The sequence below is a fragment of the Schistocerca americana genome, chromosome 3 (assembly GCF_021461395.2).
Source record: "Schistocerca americana isolate TAMUIC-IGC-003095 chromosome 3, iqSchAmer2.1, whole genome shotgun sequence".
NCBI classification, from domain to species: Eukaryota; Metazoa; Arthropoda; class Insecta; order Orthoptera; family Acrididae; genus Schistocerca; species Schistocerca americana.
Genome location: NC_060121.1, coordinates 118,911,866 through 118,931,920, shown reverse-complemented (window position 1 = coordinate 118,931,920; position 20,055 = coordinate 118,911,866). Strand labels below are relative to the sequence as shown.

At 42.2% G+C, this 20,055-nt stretch overlaps 1 pseudogene; it reads left to right on the top strand.

The window, feature by feature from the left end:
• Positions 1-9,500: 9,500 nt before the first annotated feature.
• LOC124608351 lies at positions 9,501-9,618 on the top strand (annotated as a pseudogene).
• Positions 9,619-20,055: the final 10,437 nt, after the last annotated feature.

The following is a 20,055-nucleotide window of genomic DNA, read 5'->3' as shown; positions in this document are numbered from 1 at the left end:
CGAATGAATGCTGCTGAAGATACAGTAAGTCCAAACGGTAATTTCCGAAATTGATAACAGTTACCAAAGGCTAAAAAGGCAGTGTATTTTCTACAATCCGGGTGGAGTTCTATTTGCCAAAAACTTGCGCGCATATCAATCGTGGATAAAACTTTAATTCCATGGAAATGTTGAAGAAGTTCATCTAAATTTTGTGGACGCTCAGTTTCAGGAATGATGATATTATTTATCTGTCTGGAATCCAGAACCAAACGAATTGACCCATCCTTTTTAAGAACGACATGTAGTGGGCTGGTATAAGGACTGACTGCTGTCTCAATAATGCCTTGATCTAACATGTAGTGAAGTTCACTCTTAACCTTGTCTCTGTAAGTCAAAGGAATCGCGTACGTTTTCCCCCGAAATGGTGTGTGTTCTTTTACTTTAAATAAATATTGTAAGCCTTGTATAGTTCCTGTGTGATGACTAAACACTGTAGCATGTGAAGTCAAAATTTGGTGCAGTTCCTCTCTCGCAACATCATCTGGCACTTCAACTTTCTTAACCTTTTCATTAATTAATTCTTCGCTGTTAATTATATCATCCATCGCGTCTCTGTATCTATTGTCATTGTCATGAATGAACACATTGTCGTAATAATGCTCAGCGAAAACATCAGAAGTAAGAAACCTTAAACATTTTGTGTCTGATTCAGATTTTGTTAAACACTCGAAAAATTTCAAACTTTTCGGCATTCCGACAACAGTCAGATTCACACTTCCTTCTTTAAAGTTTAAAATTGCCTTATGTACGTTAAGAAACTCCATACCTAATATAATTTGTGTACTGAGTAATGGAACAATAATAAAATTAGCAGAAAATTCGTATCCTTGACAAATGAAATTTAAGTTGGTCTGTTGTTTGACTTCCACCCTTTTTCCAGAAATAGCTCCTCGAATTGTAGTTTTAGAAACAGGTAACACAGGACAAGCAATAGTTCTTACACATATACGAAAAACTGATTCACTAATGACATTAAATGGGCTCCCAGAATCTAAAACTGCAGTGAACTTATTCTTACCCACACATACTTCAATAACAGGATGTAAAAATGCGTCTACATTATTTTCCTATTCGTCTAGCAAAATGTCTCTCATGTCTTCCAGGTGTACGTAGTGTAAAGTCGTAGTGTCATTACTTTCTGAACCGTCTATATTGCTGCCAGAAGCCGAAGCTACAAGTCATTGTCGATTGTTCGCGTCACGTCTTTGATTATTCCCGTCATTTCGCGGATCAATTTTTACTACTTGCACTTGTCTCTCTGAATTTCTGTCACGCGGAGGATGCCAATTAGGTCCCTCCTGTCTGTTAGATGTAAATTCTTGGTTGTGTCTGTTATTAAAATTTCTGTTTTCCTGGCTATCTGCACGAGTACTTCTTGTGTAATTTCGACTGTCACTTCTGAAATTATTGTTATATCTACTACCCTGGTTATTTATGTAGTAAGAATTCCTATTATTGTATGAATAATTTCTGTCTTGATGATACCGGTTACTGTTTCCGAATGACTGATCATTCCGGTAGGAACTTTCGTTATTATAATTGTCTGTGTAATTTCTGTTAGACCGTCTGTTATTGTCATAAGGCTGATATCTATTGTCCTGTCTGTTTCGTCTGTCATTCTCAAAATTACCTATATAACGTCCGTTCCGATCATTATCCCTTCTCTCTAAAAATCTATTGTGATAACTATTACTGAAAAAATTACAAGAAGTCCCGTCGTCGTTGCCATACTCAAGTTCTTGTAGCAACGTCTTAAAAGTCTCAATGTCGTCTTTACATCTTCTGGCTAAAGCAATTTGTCTTATGGATTGTGGCAGCTTAGTTAAACAAATGCGAATTAATTCAGTCGGGCTATAAGGGTTGGACAGGAATTGATTCTTTCGAATCATGTCTTCAAAGTATTCTGCCGGCGTGCGGAACTCAGACTGTTTAAAATTACGCTGCATAATAAGACTATGTTTGACTCTGTCTTGCGTGTTTTCGGACCAATATGCCGATAGAAATGCATGATAAAAATCATTTAGATTATTACAATCTCTAATAAGTGCACGCATGCGCGTCGCCGGTTCGTTTTCTAAATATCCACACATAAATTCCAGTTTGTGACTTAGTGGCCAATTTGGTGGAAGTGCGTACGTAAATTGATCTAACCATGAACATGGATGTATGCCGTTCTTACAATTGCGAAAGATCTTAACTTTCCTAACAGTTAAGAAGTGTTTATAGACAAAGTTTTCTCCTCGTGGCGACAAAGACCTACCGCGTCTGTCCCAGTCCCAATGTCGATTATTGTCAAGTTCGCGCGCCTGGCGCTCTCTTGTTGCATCTCGCAAATGAAACAAACTATTTTCTTCAAACCCCTCTGCTATCTGTGATTCTAAATTTCTTCTGCTGTCTTTTCCTTCGATTTCGCCTTCAATTTGTTTGACTTGCTTTCGTAATGCCTCAAATTCCCTTTTAACGCGTTCATTAAATTTTCCCTGATTTTCAACATGCTTATTTATGTTCTGGTACTCTTCTGTTTCTGCAAATGGCAATGGAGCTGTATCATCTGAATCTCTGTCCCCATTTAAACTAAGACTTGTCAATTTATCTGAAATCTCCTCAACTCTTTCCGATAAGTCACCTATTTGTTCTTTCTGTTTATTTACTTCTTCCGTAAGTGTCGCGACTCGGGTTTCAATATTGACACATTTAGTAGTTAACTGTTCATACTGTTGTGTTAGGTTATTTATTCTGTCATTTGGTACGGATTCCTCGATTCTTTCAAGTATTTCTTCCTTATCGTGTGCACGTTGTAAATTTAACTCTGAAAATTTTTGTACTGTCGCGCAATCTCTTTCTTCCTGTTCTCTATCCTGTTCCTTTTGTCTGATTTCTATTAAAATTAATCTATTATTGTGAGCATTCAAAATCGGTTGTACTTCTTCTCTAATTTCTTTTTTTAATTCATCTTTCATGTTTTTGAAACATGTCCCTATCCGAGAGTCTAACCTTGTTTCCATTGTTCCCATATCAGTTTCTAACCGTGTTGCCAAAGTTCCCATCTCTGTTTTTAATTCAGATCCCAACTGCGATCCCAGTGAGTCTAACCGTGTTTCCATTGTCCCCATATCTGTTTTAATTGTTCCTATTTGTGATCCCACTGTTTTTATTTCAGATCTTAACTGTGTTTCCATTGTTCTCATCCGTGATCCCAAATTTAATATAGCACCCATCAACTGCTCCATATTAATTGGTTCGAAATTCTTTTCGCTCCCAACATTTCCCGCAAAACCAGCTTCCTTCGTCATAGCTGTAAAGTTATCTGTGTTCGATACTATTCCAGAATCTTCTGTCGTTAATCTCGTATTCTGAAAATTCTTTAATTGTGAAAAGTTTTGAACTGGTTCTGGACTATTTTCCCTGCTTATTAAATTGTTTTCTACTTCATTATTCATCATACTGTTCTCCTGTGTTGGCGAGTTCGCCATGTTAACAATTTCGTCATTCTGACTATCCATCATTTTTGCCTTTTTCATCGGTCGCGTAATCATTTACAAAACTTGTCACTATACTAAAATTACACACAATATAACACTTTATCACCAACAATACCATTCACACGAAATGCTTCCCTCAAACACGATTAACGAACAATTGAAATCTTCATAATTGCACAAAATTGTCAAACGCGTATACAAGACATCAAAAATTAAATTCTGCAAAAATACCATTAGAAGAAAGACAAGACAACTACAAATGTTCAATTACCAAATCTACACATGCCATATTCTATTACTACAAATTACGACAACAGTACTACTGTCTGCTATTTTTACTATCAGAAGATTCGAAGGGACGATCCGAAGCAGCGGTCGCCACGTGCACAGGGGCTTAATTAAATACAATGCAAATATTTTTTAATTTTAGTCGCTGTATGTCCGGCTACGAAGTCTCGTAACCGGTTGGCCCTGACTAGTATTACTCCGCAATCTGACTGCATAGAATAACAACAAAGAATGAAAGAAAACTTCCGTTAACACAATTAATTAATTAAGTCCCCAGCAACTATAAAACCTACGAAACAACAAAACACAAGTGTAACTGTTCTGTGTGTGGAAGTGTGATTCAACGTACACATCTGGCACGGTTCTTCCTCAATAAGACAAGGTATTTTAAGCACCATTTACACTGAAATATTTAAAAAAAAAAACAGAAATACTATAATTGCACATAGAAACCAGAATTACACTCTAATACATGAACACAAGCCAGATGCTTTGTTGACTGAACCTGTGACCAAGAGACATTGTTAGTTAGGACATTTGAAATGAAAAAATAAAAAAAAACTTCTTTACCTTCATGTATATTGACGAAACATACACTCTGATCATTACAACATCCGCAATCGAACAGCATCAGCTGTCTAGCCCATCAGAACAACTCCTAAGCACTCTCCACGACGACTTCTCGACAAGCACTGCCAGTGGAGGCGGCTGAATAATACTCTTTGGCGCAATCTCTGGCGCTGTGACTCAGTGTAGCCACCTTTCAAAATCCATGGACCTGCATGTCACCAGGGGACTGTTCGTGCTGGTGGAGGCTTTTAAATGCTATGGGGCGTGTGCAGTTGGAGTAATTTGGGGCCCATGATATGTCTATATACGACTCAGACAGGTGACACGTACGTAAGCATCCTGTCTGATCACCTGCATCCATTCAAGTCCACTGTGCATTCCGACGGACTTGGAAAACTCCAGCAGGACAATTCGACAGTCCACAAGTCCAGAATTGCTACAGAGTGGCTCCAGGAACGCTATTCTGAGTTTAAACCCTTCCGCTGACCACCAAACTCCCCTCACATGAACAGTATTGAGCATATCTGGGATGCCTTGCAACGTGCTGTTCAGAAAAGATATCCACACCCTCGTACTCTTGAGGATTTATGGACAGCCCTGCAGGATTCATGGTGTCAGTTCCCCCCAGCACTACTTCAGACATTAGTCGAGTCCATGCCACATCGTCTTGCGGAACTCCTGCCTGCTCTCGGGGGCCCTACACGATACTAGGCAGTTGTATCAGTTTCTTTGGCTCTTTGCTGTGTATTAAAGAGATGACATTGTGCTCACGTCTGGAATGATGTGAAGTCCACATTACGTCGTTCGTGAACTTACGACGTTACATGTTTCCAGAGATTATACAGATTAACAGTGGTATTATTTTACTAACTAAATAACGTCACTAATATCTATGGTTCTTTCATATGATATTTCCATTTATCGATTTTCGTGTTTGAAAAATTCAATAAAGTATTCGGGGTAATATTTCTGCTTAAGTTATGTATGAACATACCTTGTTATACAGTCAATACTAATGACTGAGACCCCAACATAATTACAAAGTTATATTACAAACGTAAATTACCAAAGTAGAACGAACTACATAACGAGATACACGTAACTCGAAAAAAAAAATCAGCTAAAAAAAATACTTACCAACAGTGTACCTTGGTGGAATCTTCACCAAAATTGGTGAACTTTTTAAGGTCACAAATATTCAACTAGCCTTTCGAATCAATGCCAAACTTTCAATAAAATTACGTCCCACTGCCACTAGAACATCCGAACATGATCGCTCAGGCGTATATAAAATGACATGTAGCCATTGTAATAGCTTTCAGATTGATCAGACAGGAAGAAAATTTAACGTCAGATATAAAGAACACATTAGAAACAGCGAGCATAATCATTCCAGCTTCTTTGTATATTTGAAATACCAAAAACACATCGCTTATAAAATCGAAAATACACTCCAGTTCCCGCACTGAACATCAAACTATTTCGCAGTGAACAGTCGTGAGCAAGTGGAAATCTGTACAAACACAAGAAATTACCCACAAAAAATACTAAGCGAGCATACAGAATTTTTGTTATTTTGTTGAATTGTTAGAACACGAAAAAGGATAAATCAGAAATAAGATATGTAACAACCAAAGATAATCATGACAAAATTTAGTTAGTAAAATAATATAGCTGTTCATCTGCATCTTTGTAGACATACAACGTCGTAAGAGTAGAACAGTCGAACTAACTTAAAGCAATGATTAACGTATTATTTCCAATATATGTACATCATTTTCTCATCTAATCAAAACATTTACAGTTATGAGACAGTTTGCTAATGACGTAATATGGACGTCACAATACTCTAGACGTGAGTACAATATAGTCCCTTTAATATAATTGACGTTCACATATACACTTGACAATGACGATAAACGCCGAAATAATCTGTCGTTAGTGAAGATCAATTACTATAAGCAGCTAGTCTGGTGCATCTTTCTAATAACACTTTTGATCAACAACACACTGTTTTGACAACTTACTGGAACAGAGTCGTGTCGTTCTCGACAATCGCTGATACACAGCATTGCTTTTTTTTTAAATTTATTTTTCTCTGTTTCCTTTCACTCTTTTATCTAGCCACCGAAACAGACTAAATGTTGCACATACAGTTGCATATGTGACTATATCACGTAATATCTTAACATAAAGTTTAGAACAGGCGTATACTTTGCTTGTCTGCCAGCGAAGCTGGTCAAATAGGCATGACAGATACAAACCGCAACAAAAACTACGTTGTAAGTAGCTCATAGTATGTTATGTAAGTTTTTCGTTACATAGCAAATCATTCATATCTTTTGCACTTCTATAAATAGTGTGTTACATTTACATTTCCATGATAACATCTACATTTACATAACTGCTCTGCAGTTCACACTAAGCGTCAGGCAGAGGGTTCATCGAGCCTACTTCATATTATTTCTGTACCACTCGAATAGTGCCCGGGAGTACCAACACTTAAATCTTTCGGTGCAAGCATTCGTTTCTCTTATTTAACTGCAATGAGCATTTATGCCTATCTAAGTGGGCGTCAAAAAATATTTTCACATCAGGAAAAAAAGTTTGTGATTGAAATTTTGTGAAAATATCTCGCTGCATTGAGAAATGCCTTTGTGTTAGTGATTGCCGCTCCAATTCACGTGTTATATCCATGACACTCCCTCCCCTATTTCGCGATATTGCAAAACGAGCTGCCCTTCTTTCGACTTTTTCGATGTCGACCGTAAATCCTATCGTACAAAGATACTATACAGTACAACAGACGAAGAAGCGTAGTGAAAGCAGTCTCTTCGGTGTTCTGCCAATAAAACTCAGTCTTTGTTCGCCTTCTTCACAACTTTTTCTATGTAATTTTTCAAAATGTTCGTAATTGTTAGTCCTAGCTTTTTAGTTGAACTGACAGCATATACATTCGTGTAATTTATCATGTAACCGAAATTTAACGGAGTCCTTTCAATACTCAAGTGGATGACCTCACACTTTTCCTTATTTAGATTCAATTACACTTCTCACACCATATAGATATCTTGTCTAAATAATCTTACAGTTGGTTTAGGTCTTCCGATGACTTTACTATACAGTAAATAACAGCAGCATCTGCAAACAGTCTAAGGGGGCTGCTCGGATTGTCTCCTAAATCGTTTACTCACATACAGATTACGGATGGTAGAGGGCCCGTAGAACTTTCTTGGCAATCACCATACGTCATTGCCGATTTCCTCGATTACTTTTCGTCATTTATCTTCAATTTTGACATTTATGACACGAAATCACGAATCTAGTGGCACAACTGATCTGATACTTCAGAGGCACGCAATTTGATTAGAGGTCTCTTGTGAGGAGTGGTATCAAAAGCCTTGTGTAAATACAGAAAAATGGAATCAATTTGAGATCTCCTGCCGATAGCACTTAACGAGAATAAAGTGCTAGCTGTGTTGCGCAAGAACTACATTTGCTGAATCCGTACTGACTGTGTGTCAAAAGATCGTGCCTTTCGATGTAATTCATATATCCGCGGCTAGTTTTTACATTTTCATTATCGCAATGCCTGAGTAACAAATACCATACAGTTTAATTACTGGTGTCATCATATTTTTCTATACCTAAAACATTCATATTGTAATTTCAGTACATTGCATTATCGCCATCGGTTTACATCTTTTCTACATACTCCACATGTGGGTTACAATTTCAATAAATTACATTCACAACATGTATTTTACACATAAATCAATTTTAAATCAACTCCTCTTATCCATACAGCTGCTGGCTAACCCGTCCAAGAGGACCGACGCAACAATGCTCACTTTATTATTGAGTATGAATCGTTTGCTGTCTTTTGCCAATAACATCAATTTACTTTTGTTAACAGTGGAAATTGTATCTAGTTCGGGTCGTCGAATTACAGTTGATTTATAAACATAATTTACCACTCATTCTAGGTCATCATCAGTGCTTAATTCCTTAGCTGCTGATAGTTACTCACCTTTAGCTCCACGTATTACGGAAGGTTTCCTTCTGTAATGCTACCTCTGACAATCTATTCCATAGCTATCAAACTAGACCTGTCAGTACGTAGTTGCCTGTAGACGTGAACAACGTTTTTTTCTTGTTATTAATCTGTAGTACCATGACAATTCCAACATGCTTTTAAAAGTAACTGATGATCACGGAAGCGACCAGCCAGTCGGGGCCAACTGTGAGTATGATGACACCCAAGTATCATGGGATTATCTACGTTCTACAGTTCTGGAGAAGTGAGTCAGCAATTTATGTGCAGAGGACATTGGATCTCCGATCTGGCATTATTCACCAACTACGGAAAGTATAAACCACTGGTTTTGATAATTTCAAGAGATTGGATATATCTGCAAGGGTCAAAGCACGGGCTGTAGGCGTATGTAAGATGAGGATATAAGACGAATTAAGTTTAGTGCAAGTGAACCGACCAATAGGGCTAGCAGAGAACTAGGAATGCCTCAACGAATTGTAAGCTGTAATTGCTGTACCAGCTCTACCGGTTACAACTTGTGCAGTTGTTTGTGGAAAGCGACAAAGAAAAGCGCATTGAAGCTTATTGCGCCATACCCCGTGCGTAAATCTTCGCGACGAAATGACGTTTCGTCTGAGCGGAAAGGCTCGCAGGTGGGATCTGAAAATCCCCGTTAATCGTGGGAATGCGAGAGAGACTCAGTGAAGCTAAATGTGTTTTCTATCTTACCGAAAAGAAAAACAAGGTCTACAGGCCTATGAATACCTTTGTGCCTCAGTAGTACACGTCCAGCTTTGTGGAGACGAATCAAAACGTTCGTATCACTACAATCCGTTACTATTTGAGTGTACTCCAAGACGACTCCACTGTACGTTAAACGCTATTTGGCGTCTCAAATTTAGCACGTTCTGATTTCCGTCGTCGACCCTCGGGAGAACTACGTCTTGCGGCAAGAGGCAAAAAAAAAAAAAAAAAAAAAAAAAAAAACTGAGCTGCCAGTCAAACTAGTATGTAGTATGAGCATTGGTTATCTGGGACTTGATTGTGATGGTTATTAATTTTAGAAAACCAATTCAACCTCTGCCAATGGCCTTTGCGCAGTGGTAACACCGGTTCCCGTCAGATCACCGAAGTTAAGCGCTGTCGGGCTGGGCTAGCACTTGGACGGGTGACCATCCGGTCTGCCGAGCGCTGTTGGCAAGAGGGTGCACTCAGCCCTTGTGGGGCAAACTGAGAAGCTACTTGATTGAAAAATAGCGGCTCCGGTTTCGGAAACATACGGCTGGAAGAGCGGTGAGCTGACCACATGCCCCTCCATATCCGTATCCAGTGACCTGTGGGCTGAGGATGACACGGGGGTCAGTCGGTACCTTTGGGGTTTCATAGCCTGTGCGGGAGGAGAAAAGAAAAAAATTCAACCTCCACCACGACGATCTGCACTCATCAGCCAGAACATTATGAGCACCGGCGTGCTATCGATACAAACCCGTCTAGGTGATATCAGCGTATCCTGGCGAGGAATGGCGTTTATTGAATGGGGAAGGAGCGCGATCTGACTGAGTCTGACAGAGGGTAGGTTATGATGGCCTGGAGGTTCGGCAGCAGCATTTGTGAAACTGCACGGCTTGTCGGGTATTCGAAGAGTGCTGTGGTGAGTATCTCCAACACGTGGCGAAACCAAAGTGAAACCACATCCAGATGTCGCTGTATGTCCATCTTTTCGAGATGGTTGCGGGACTTGGCTGTTCGAAACAGGATGTCAAATCAAACGCCTTTCAACCGTCTAGTTCACAAACTTATTTTATTTGGCTACCAGTTTTGGCGATTTACTGCCCATCTTCAGGCACCTGACCGACGTGTAGGAAGATTCCACCTCGGTTCTGGTCAAAACAGGTGCCAGAAATACTGGCATTAGTAGATTTTTTCTTGCTATGTCGATCACTTCAACCGTCATCTGCCGACTGCCCAGCCGTCGTGAGGTTGGGCGGCCACCTCTCACTACAGATGTCGGTCGTCGTAGGCTGGTCAGACTGGTAGAATAGGACAGGCGGCGAACTGTGGCAGAACTAACACCAGGCTTTAATGCTGGGCAGAGCACAAGTCTGTCTGAACACACAGTGCACCGAACACTCCTAACGATGGGCCTCCACAGCCGACGACCCATCCAAGTGCCAATGTTAATGAACCATGAATTTATTTTCAAATTTTTTTCTTAAAGAATTTACTTTATTTACTAGCGATTCATCAAGAACATTAATACATTTAATCAGACTAGGGAGCGTGGAAGTAGTTGCCTTCAGGGAAGTAACTGATGGAAAATTACTTTTAACAAATGTGAATTTTATACCTAAAATCTTTTTCAAAAACAGATTTAAAATTATAAGCAGGAAAGCACCCTCGAAATATCAAGCTACAAATTTATTTAGAGGCAAAAAGAACAGTATTAACAGTATGAGCCTTCGGCCTGAGAAGCTTGCCTGCTCCCTTTCAACGCGGCCGTACTCATGACCGCTCACAACAACTTCTGAAAAAGTACACTGGTGCAAATCTGCAACACACCAGATTACTTTAAACTAAAAAATTTTTAACAACTCACCCAAACACGTAAACTATGTACCCCGTAAGAGGGATGGAAATAGTAAAACACTCAATTTATTTGCCACCGAAAGCGCAATTTGCTTTTTTTAAAGACTCTTACGGTGGAAGGATGGCAACCTTATAACCTAAAATGACTATTTCAATAAAACCCATGAAATGCAGACTTACATTAAATGTACAACCTGCTCTACATTACACATATACCACCTCGCAAGATGATAGACAAGATAAAAACATATTTCAAGAATTCTGCCTTTAATCAATAAATTCGTTAACACCGAATCCGACAAACATGACAGAGGCAGCTATTAACGTATGGCAGATTCACAGGGGGCGGGGGGGGGGGGGTGTTACTAAACAGCCCGAACCGCAGATTGCTCTAAACCTCCCCAATTCCACAAGGAAAAAACGGACCACCCAGTTCACAAATAACCACCTTCCCGCGGGTGGGCAAACGGAGAAGAAAGGTGGGACGACCCCAAAACAAAGCGGTTGGTGACCTCACCAAGAAAACAAGCAGAATTTAACAAGTAAATGAAACAACATATCTCCAATCACTTCTAATAAATTGTGATTTCTGGCGAAGACCTGGCGCAGCACCCACAAATCGCTCTCCCGAACCGTCCGCTGCCAGTCGCTTCAACGGACGCAGGAAGGCGCGCCGATCTCCCGTCTCACGGCGTCGCAGCTCGCCCCGGCCAGCCCGATGTCGTGGTTTCGCTCCTGTTGCTCTCGTGTGAACCGCGAAGCCACTACCCCTTTCTATACTGCGCTGCCCACTGGACTCACGTGGGGACCTCTGATGCGCCAACGCTCAAGGCGGACAACTCATCTCGTGTCTCAGTGCGTGACCGACCAACCGAACGATCCAACCGCCAATGAGCGTTGCCCGAGCAACTCGAGTAGACTGGCGGCCTAACGCGAAGACTCAGATGCAGGAACTCAGCCCCGACCGGGTGACCACTAGCTGAGTTCTGTTACTGGCGAAGTGGCAAGTCTCTCATTTTCTGGCTTTAAAGTTTGATCCAAACGACAGACATAGTAACACTCCGACGACAGACAGACACTAACTGCCGCACAAATGCAAACGACAGACCAGCAACTGGTGACGCGAGACTGACCTAGCCTCACTCCCTCACTCCGACTGACCCGCTGCCGAGCTCACAGCGCCTCTTAAATGCACGTGAACAGGCAACCTTACCGCTTTCCCACCAGAGGGAGACACCAAAGCTGCGATTACCACAGCGGCGCCACCGCCAGAAACGGAGGGTGACTGCTTCACAAAACGCGCTGCAGCACGCTCTTCAAAACAGCAATTTTTTTTTTACCACGGCTCAGTCAACACCACGAAGTCGACAACTACGACTGAAATGAGCTTGTGACCATCTGTATTGAACGTTGGGGTAATGTTAGAGCGTTGCATGTTCTGATGACTCCCGACACCTTGTTCATCATGCCGATGGGAGGGCACGAACCCATCGCCTTCCAGGGGAACAGCTCTTTGACACCTGTACTGCGGGACGGAGACAAGTTGGCCTTGGCTCCATCACGCTCAGGGCAACATTCACGTAGGCGTCCATGGATCCAGCGGAGATCGTGCAACTCAACATGACGACCAAGGAGTATCGTATAAGGTTACAGACAACTTTCACCACTTCATGGCGATCGTGTTTCCCGATGGCAGTGGCATTTTTTACCAAGATAATGAGCTGTGTCATAAGGCCAGGAGTCTGTTGGAGTAGTTCAAGAAACACACTGGCGAGTTCCAATTGACGTTCTGGCAACCCAACGTGCCAAATCTGATACTAATCGAACATATCTGCTATGTAATTGAACGTCGTGTCTCAGTTAACCCCTCCTCCCCACCACCACCACCCCCCCCCCTCCTAGATTTACGGGAATTAGGGAATTGTGTGTGGAGATGTGGTACCACCTCCCTCCAGCGAACTATCAGGCTGTAACTGCTTCCATGGCGTGACGCATGGACACTGTTATACGTGCCATAGGTGGATGTACTGGCTGCTAGGTAGGGGGTCGTAATGTTCTGTCTCCTTTGTCTGTCGCCGGCCGTGGTGGCCGAGCGGTTCTAGGCGCTTTAGTCCGGAGCCGTGCGACTGCTACGGTCGCAGGTTCGAATCCTGCCTCGGGCATGGATGTGTGTGACGTCCTTAGGTTAGTTAGGTTCAAATGGCTCTAAGCACTACGGAACTTAACATCTGAGGTCATCAGTCCCCTAGACTTAGAACTACTTAATCCTAAATAACCTAAGGACATCACACACATCCATGCCCGAGGCAGGATTCGAACCTGCGACCGTAGCGGCAGCCCGTTTCCAGACTGAAGCGCCTAGAAGCGCTCAGCCAAAAGGGCCGGCGGTTAGTTAGGTTTAAGTAGTTCTATGTCTATGATGACCTCAGATGTTAAGTCCCATAGTGCTCAGAGACATTTGAACCATTAGAACCTTTGTCTGTGGTTATAATCGATGTTGTTATTAAAACCACTGCAGCTGGGGAATCATGCCATCGAAACTTATGAAATGGGTGAAGAGTTATTAGCTGCAACTATAAGTACGTCATTTTTCACGGAAATATGGCTTATTAGCATTTGAATCAAACGTATATAAGTCCACTCTTTAGAAAAGTTCCCTGTGTTTCAGGCTGAGTTCAGCTTAACCGCTGGCAAAAGGCGTCGATGTGCTGCCAAAACTGAGTCTGCAGTTGCAGTCTGTCATGGTGAGATCAAGCCGGGGCTGCGAGACTATGCATATGGACAATAAATTCATTTTTATAGCATTTCAGTAACCTCACGCTTCACTCTGAATCTTGTTTTCAGGCTCAAATGACAAGTTTGTTTCCAACTCGGGTCACAGATGTAATGCACTATCTTCTGCAGTGCTAGCTGTTTTTTATACTAACATCAAGAAAATCACGACACAACTTCGCAACTACAGTTGTTTCATTTTATATGCCATTATTAGAATCTTACCTCACACCCTTTTATCAGATGGGCCAGTACTATAGTACTACTATTGCTTTATCGTAATAAACAGAATTAACCGTGACTGGTTCAAATGGCTCTGAGCACAATGGGACTTAACATCTGAGATCATCAGTCCCCTAGCACTTAGAACTAATTAAACCTAACTAACCTAAGGACATCACACAGATCCATGCCCGAGGCAAGATTCGAATCTGCGACCGTAGCGGTCGCGTGGTTCCAGACTGAAGCGTCTAGAACCGCTCGGCACACCGGCCGGCTAACCGTGATTCTTGTGTCATTTAGATGTCATTGAATTCAGAATTGATTACTCTGGAGCGTGTCTAATCAATTCAAGTCAGATCACAGGGCCCATTAACATATTTCTGGATTAGAGATGAAGCCGCAACTTACATCTTGGCAACTTCTGCACAAGATTAGTTGTTTTGTGATCTTCTGATGCCACAGTTAGAACTGCGAAATTTGAATTAGACAGAAGGATTTTTGTTGCTGTCAAAAAAAAAAAAAAATAAATAAATAAATAAATAAAAATTATATTCACTAAATCAAAAACAGTACTTTACAGTATTTTAAGTTCCTGTTGCATAACCTTTTGTGTATTCTTTTCGGTGAGGTGTGGTTCGTATTGTATGTCTTTGTCCAGCTGAAGAATCATCGTTGAGGTGATTTTAATTATTTGGTGTACATTATACACTCCTGGAAATTGAAATAAGAACACCGTGAATTCATTGTCCCAGGAAGGGGAAACTTTATTGACACATTCCTGGGGTCAGATACATCACATGATCACACTGACAGAACCACAGGCGCATAGACACAGGCGACAGAGCATGCACAGTGTCGGCACTAGTACAGTGTATATCCACCTTTCGCAGCAATGCAGGCTGCTATTCTCCCATGGAGACGATCGTAGAGATGCTGGATGTAGTCCTGTGGAACGGCTTGCCATGCCATTTCCACCTGGCGCCTCAGTTGGACCAGCGTTCGTGCTGGACGTGCAGACCGCGTGAGACGACGCTTCATCCAGTCCCAAACATGCTCAATGGGGGACAGATCCGGAGATCTTGCTGGCCAGGGTAGTTGACTTACACCTTCTAGAGCACGTTGGGTGGCACGGGATACATGCGGACGTGCATTGTCCTGTTGGAACAGCAGGTTCCCTTGCCGGTCTAGGAATGGTAGAACGATGGGTTCGATGACGGTTTGGATGTACCGTGCACTATTCAGTGTCCCCTCGACGATCACCAGTGGTGTACGGCCAGTGTAGGAGATCGCTCCCCACACCATGATGCCGGGTGTTGGCCCTGTGTGCCTCGGTCGTATGCAGTCCTGATTGTGGCGCTCACCTGCACGGTGCCAAACACGCATACGACCATCATTGGCACCAAGGCAGAAGCGACTCTCATCGCTGAAGACGACACGCCTCCATTCGTCCCTCCATTCACGCCTGTCGCGACACCACTGGAGGCGGGCTGCACGATATTGGGGCGTGAGCGGAAGACGGCCTAACGGTGTGCGGGACCGTAGCCCAGCTTCATGGAGACGGTTGCGAATGGTCCTCGCCGATACCCCAGGAGCAACAGTGTCCCTAATTTGCTGGGAAGTGGCGGTGCGGTCCCCTACGGCACTGCGTAGGATCCTACGGTCTTGGCGTGCATCCGTGCGTCGCTGCGGTACGGTCCCAGGTCGACGGGCACGTGCACCTTCCGCCGACCACTGGCGACAACATCGATGTACTGTGGAGACCTCACGCCCCACGTGTTGAGCAATTCGGCGGTATGTCCACCCGGCCTCCCGCATGCCCACTATACGCCCTCGCTCAAAGTCCGTCAACTGCACATACGGTTTACGTCCACACTGTCGCGGCATGCTACCAGTGTTAAAGACTGCGATGGAGCTCCGTATGCCACGGCAAACTGGCTGACACTGACGGCGGCGGTGCACAAATGCTGCGCAGCTAGCGCCATTCGACGGCCAACACCGCGGTTCCTGGTGTGTCCGCTGTGCCGTGCGTGGGATGATTGCTTGTACAGCCTTCTCGCAGTGTCCGGAGCAAGTATGGTGGGTCTGACACACCGGTGTCAATGTGTTCTTTTTTCCATTTCCAGGAGTGTATGTTGAGTATCAGGAGGGAATCATAACTCAGTGTGTGCATGATGACTGCGAGATTTTGTGGTAGGATGATCTGTGATTTGAGGTGTGTTTAAATTTTAACAGTTGAGTTAAGGAATGCCAAAGTTGACCAGAGCGAGACAGATGTAAGTTTCAGAAGGCTTAGAAATATGCGACAGTCATTTAGATATGGAGGCGCCAGAAGAGAACAGTCAGGAGGTAGATACTAGCGAGCTGTGTGAAGTAGCATCGCAAAGCCAAAGTAATGTGAATAACGGGCATGGTCAGGCACAAATTAATGACCAAGTATCTGAGGTAGAGCTTATGAGAGAAGATGAGAACGAATCTTTAAGTGCAGTGTAACATTCAGAAATTACACGCCACGGAAGTGCAGCACAGAGCTGACGCCAATCGTGAGACCACACCGCCAAAACCTACAGCATTCGACTTGCAGACTTTTCTAAGCGAGAGGTTTAAGAAAGACGAACAGGGTAAGGGAAATTTTATTGAAGAAAAGCGAAGGAAAAAAGATAGAAAATTCAAGACGCCAGGTGAACGACTCGAGAAGAGGGAAAATTTACTACATAAATGAGAGAAGAAAAGCGAAGAAACTGTGAATGCAACATTTGAAGAAAATAAGAGGCACAATATGTGAAGAAAATAACAGGCAATTTCACAACTTAAGCGAAAGGCTAGATGAGCAGACCGGGGCTGTGAAACAGAAAGTAGAAGACCACATAAAGAAATACGAAGAGTGGGGCATGACTTTGGAGTAGAAGACAGATGATGAGACGGAAGAATTGGGTATGAGAATAAATATGTTAGAGCGGACAATGAAGGAGCCACAGACAAATTGAGGAAAAATGTCAACACACTGACACCACTACTAGGGATATTGAAGCAGTTCAGCCATGGAGCGAGGGGTATGTAAACTCACAGAAGAATACGATGGGAAAAACAGTAGAGCAAGTTGAGGCTCTAACCACCGCCGTTGAGCAGCTGTCGAATTATAATAAAAGCAGCATCTGACGGAATGATACCAATAAACACAACCGAATTTGCCGAGATAAGAGATTTGGTGATGTTTAAGGATGCGCAGGAAACTACTAATCGCATGAAAAGGAAGATGTTGGTGGCCCTCGTGAAAGAAAAGGAGAGCGGCAGATTTTCCACGCGTAATAACAGAAAACAGAACGTGACGATTCAAAGTGAGGAAGATTCGTGAACCTACTTAGAGATTACACCGCATCAGGGGAGTGCTGTCACCTTCAACTCCTCCAGTTAATTACACCAGTAATTACCACCATGGCTACCAAGGATGTATCATGCGACCTTGTCGGCGGGGAAATCAGTAAGCAGTTCGTGTCGGAACAAAAATTTTCATTATTTTCGGTGGTTCCAAACCACCTACATTCCGTGAAACATTACCGAAACCTTGGCGACACGTTTTAAAAACTAATTCCGCATGTGCTCACTTCAGAGACGAAGCAGCGACGAAAATGCCAGCAATTATGGGACGGTCCAACCGCACGACGAATTTACGCGCGCCTTTCTTGAAGAATACTGGTCGAAAGGAATGCAAGATCAGGTGAACATGGGGATATTTTTTTTTGTCATCAATCTTCTGACTGATTTATTACGGCCCGCCACGAATTCCTCTCCAGTTATTTGCTAGATGTATCCCAATCTCTGTCTTCCTCCTCAGTTTTTGCCCTCTACAGCTCCCTCTAGTACCATGGAAGTCATTCCCTCATGTCTTAACAGATGTCCTATCATCCTGTCCGTTCTCCTTATCAGTGTTTTCCGTATATTCCTTTCCTCTCCGATTCTGCGTAGAATCTCCTCATTCCTTACCTTATCAGTCCAACAACTTTTCAACATTCGTCTATAGCACCACATCTCAAATGCTTCGATTCTCTTCTGTTCCGGTTTTCCCACAGTCCATGTTTCACCACCATACAATGATGTACTCCAGACGTTGATTCTCAGAAATTTCTTCCTCAAATTAAGGCCGATATTTGATATTAGTAGACTTCTCAAGACCAGGATTTTTTTTTTTTTTTTTTTTTTTTTTTTTTTTTTTTTTTTTTTCCAGTCAGCCTTTGATTCCTCCTTGTCTCGCCCGTCACTGATTATTTTACTGCCCAGGTAGCCGAATTCCTTAACTTCATTTACTTCGTGACCATGAATCCTGATGTTAAGTTTCTCGCTGTTCTCGTATTTTTTTACTACTTCTCATTCCGTTCGTCTTTCTTCACACTTCATACTGTGTACTCATTAGACTGTTCATTCCGTTCAGCAGATCACATAATTCTTCTTCACTTTCACTCAGGACAGCAATGTCATCAGCGAATCGTATCAATGATATCCTTTCACCTTGTATTTTAATTCCACTCCTGAACTTTTCTTTTATTTCCATTATTCCTTCCTCAATGTACAGTCTGAACAGTACGGGCGAAAGGCTACATCCTTGTCTTACTTGCTTTTTAATACGAGCACTTCGTTCTTGAATGTCCACCCTTATTATTCCCTCTTGGCTGTTGTACATATTGTATATGACACGTCTTTCCCTATGGCTTATCTCCACTTTTTTCAGAATTTCGAACATTTTACACCATTTTACATTGTCGAATGCTTTTTCCAGGTCCACAAATCCTATGAACTTGTCTTGATTTTTCTTTAGTATTCCTTCCATTATTAACCGCAACGTCAGAATTTCCCCATTGGTGCCTTTACTTTTTCTGAAGTCAAACTGTTCGTCATTTAGCGCATTCTCAATTTTCTTTTCCATTTCTACATATTATTCTTGTAAGCAACTTGGATACATGTGTTGTTAAGGCGATTGTGCGGTAATTCCCGCACTTATCAGCTCTTGCCATCTTTGGAATGATGTGGATGATGCTTTTGCGAAAGTCAGATGGTATGTTGCCAGACTCATACTTTCTGCACACCAAAGTGAATAGTAGTTTTGTTGCCACTTCCCCTAACGATTTTATAAATTCTCATGGAATTTTATCTATCCCTTCTGCCTTATTTGGTCTTAAGTCCTCCAAAGCTCTTTTAAATTCTGATTCTAATTTTCTCAATCGACTCCTGTCTCTTCTTCTATCACATCAGACGAATCTTCCCCCTCATAACGGCTTTCAATGTACTCCTTCCACCTATCCACTCTCTCCTCTGCATTTAACAATGGAATTACCGTTGCAATCTTAATGTTATCACCCTTGCTTTTAATGTCACCGAAGGTTGTTTTCACATTTTTCCTGCAGCCATTTCGTCTTAGCTTCACTGTTTTTCCTATTTATTTCAGTCCTCAGCGACTTGTATTTCTGTATTCCTGAGTTTCCCGGAATATTTTTGTACTTCCTCCTTTCATCAATCAAGTGAAGTATTTCTTATGTTTATTCGCAGTTACCTTCTTTGTACATATGTTTTCCTTCACAACTTCTGAGATGTTCATTCCTCTTCAACTTTAGTGTTTACTGAGATATTTCTTATTGCTGTATCTATAGCCTTACAGAACTTCAACCGTATCTCGTCATTCCTTAGAATTCCGTATGCCACTTCTTTACGCATTGATACTTCTGATTAATGTCTTAAATTCTTTCTTTCCTTTTTTTAAAAAAAAAAATTGTTCTCAGGTCTTATGGGACCAAATTCCTGAGGTCATCGGTCCCTAAGCCTGCACACAATATAACTGAAACTAACTTGCGCTAAGGACAACACACACACCCATGCCCGAGGGAGGACTCGAACTTCAGACGAGGGAGCCGCGTGGACCGTGACAACACGCCTGAGATCGCGCGGCTACTCCGCGCGGCAATATCTTAAACTTCAGCCCACTCTTCATCACTAGTATATTGTGACCTGAGTCTATATCTGCTCCTGGGTACGTCTTACAACCCAGTATCTGATTTCGGAATCTCTCTC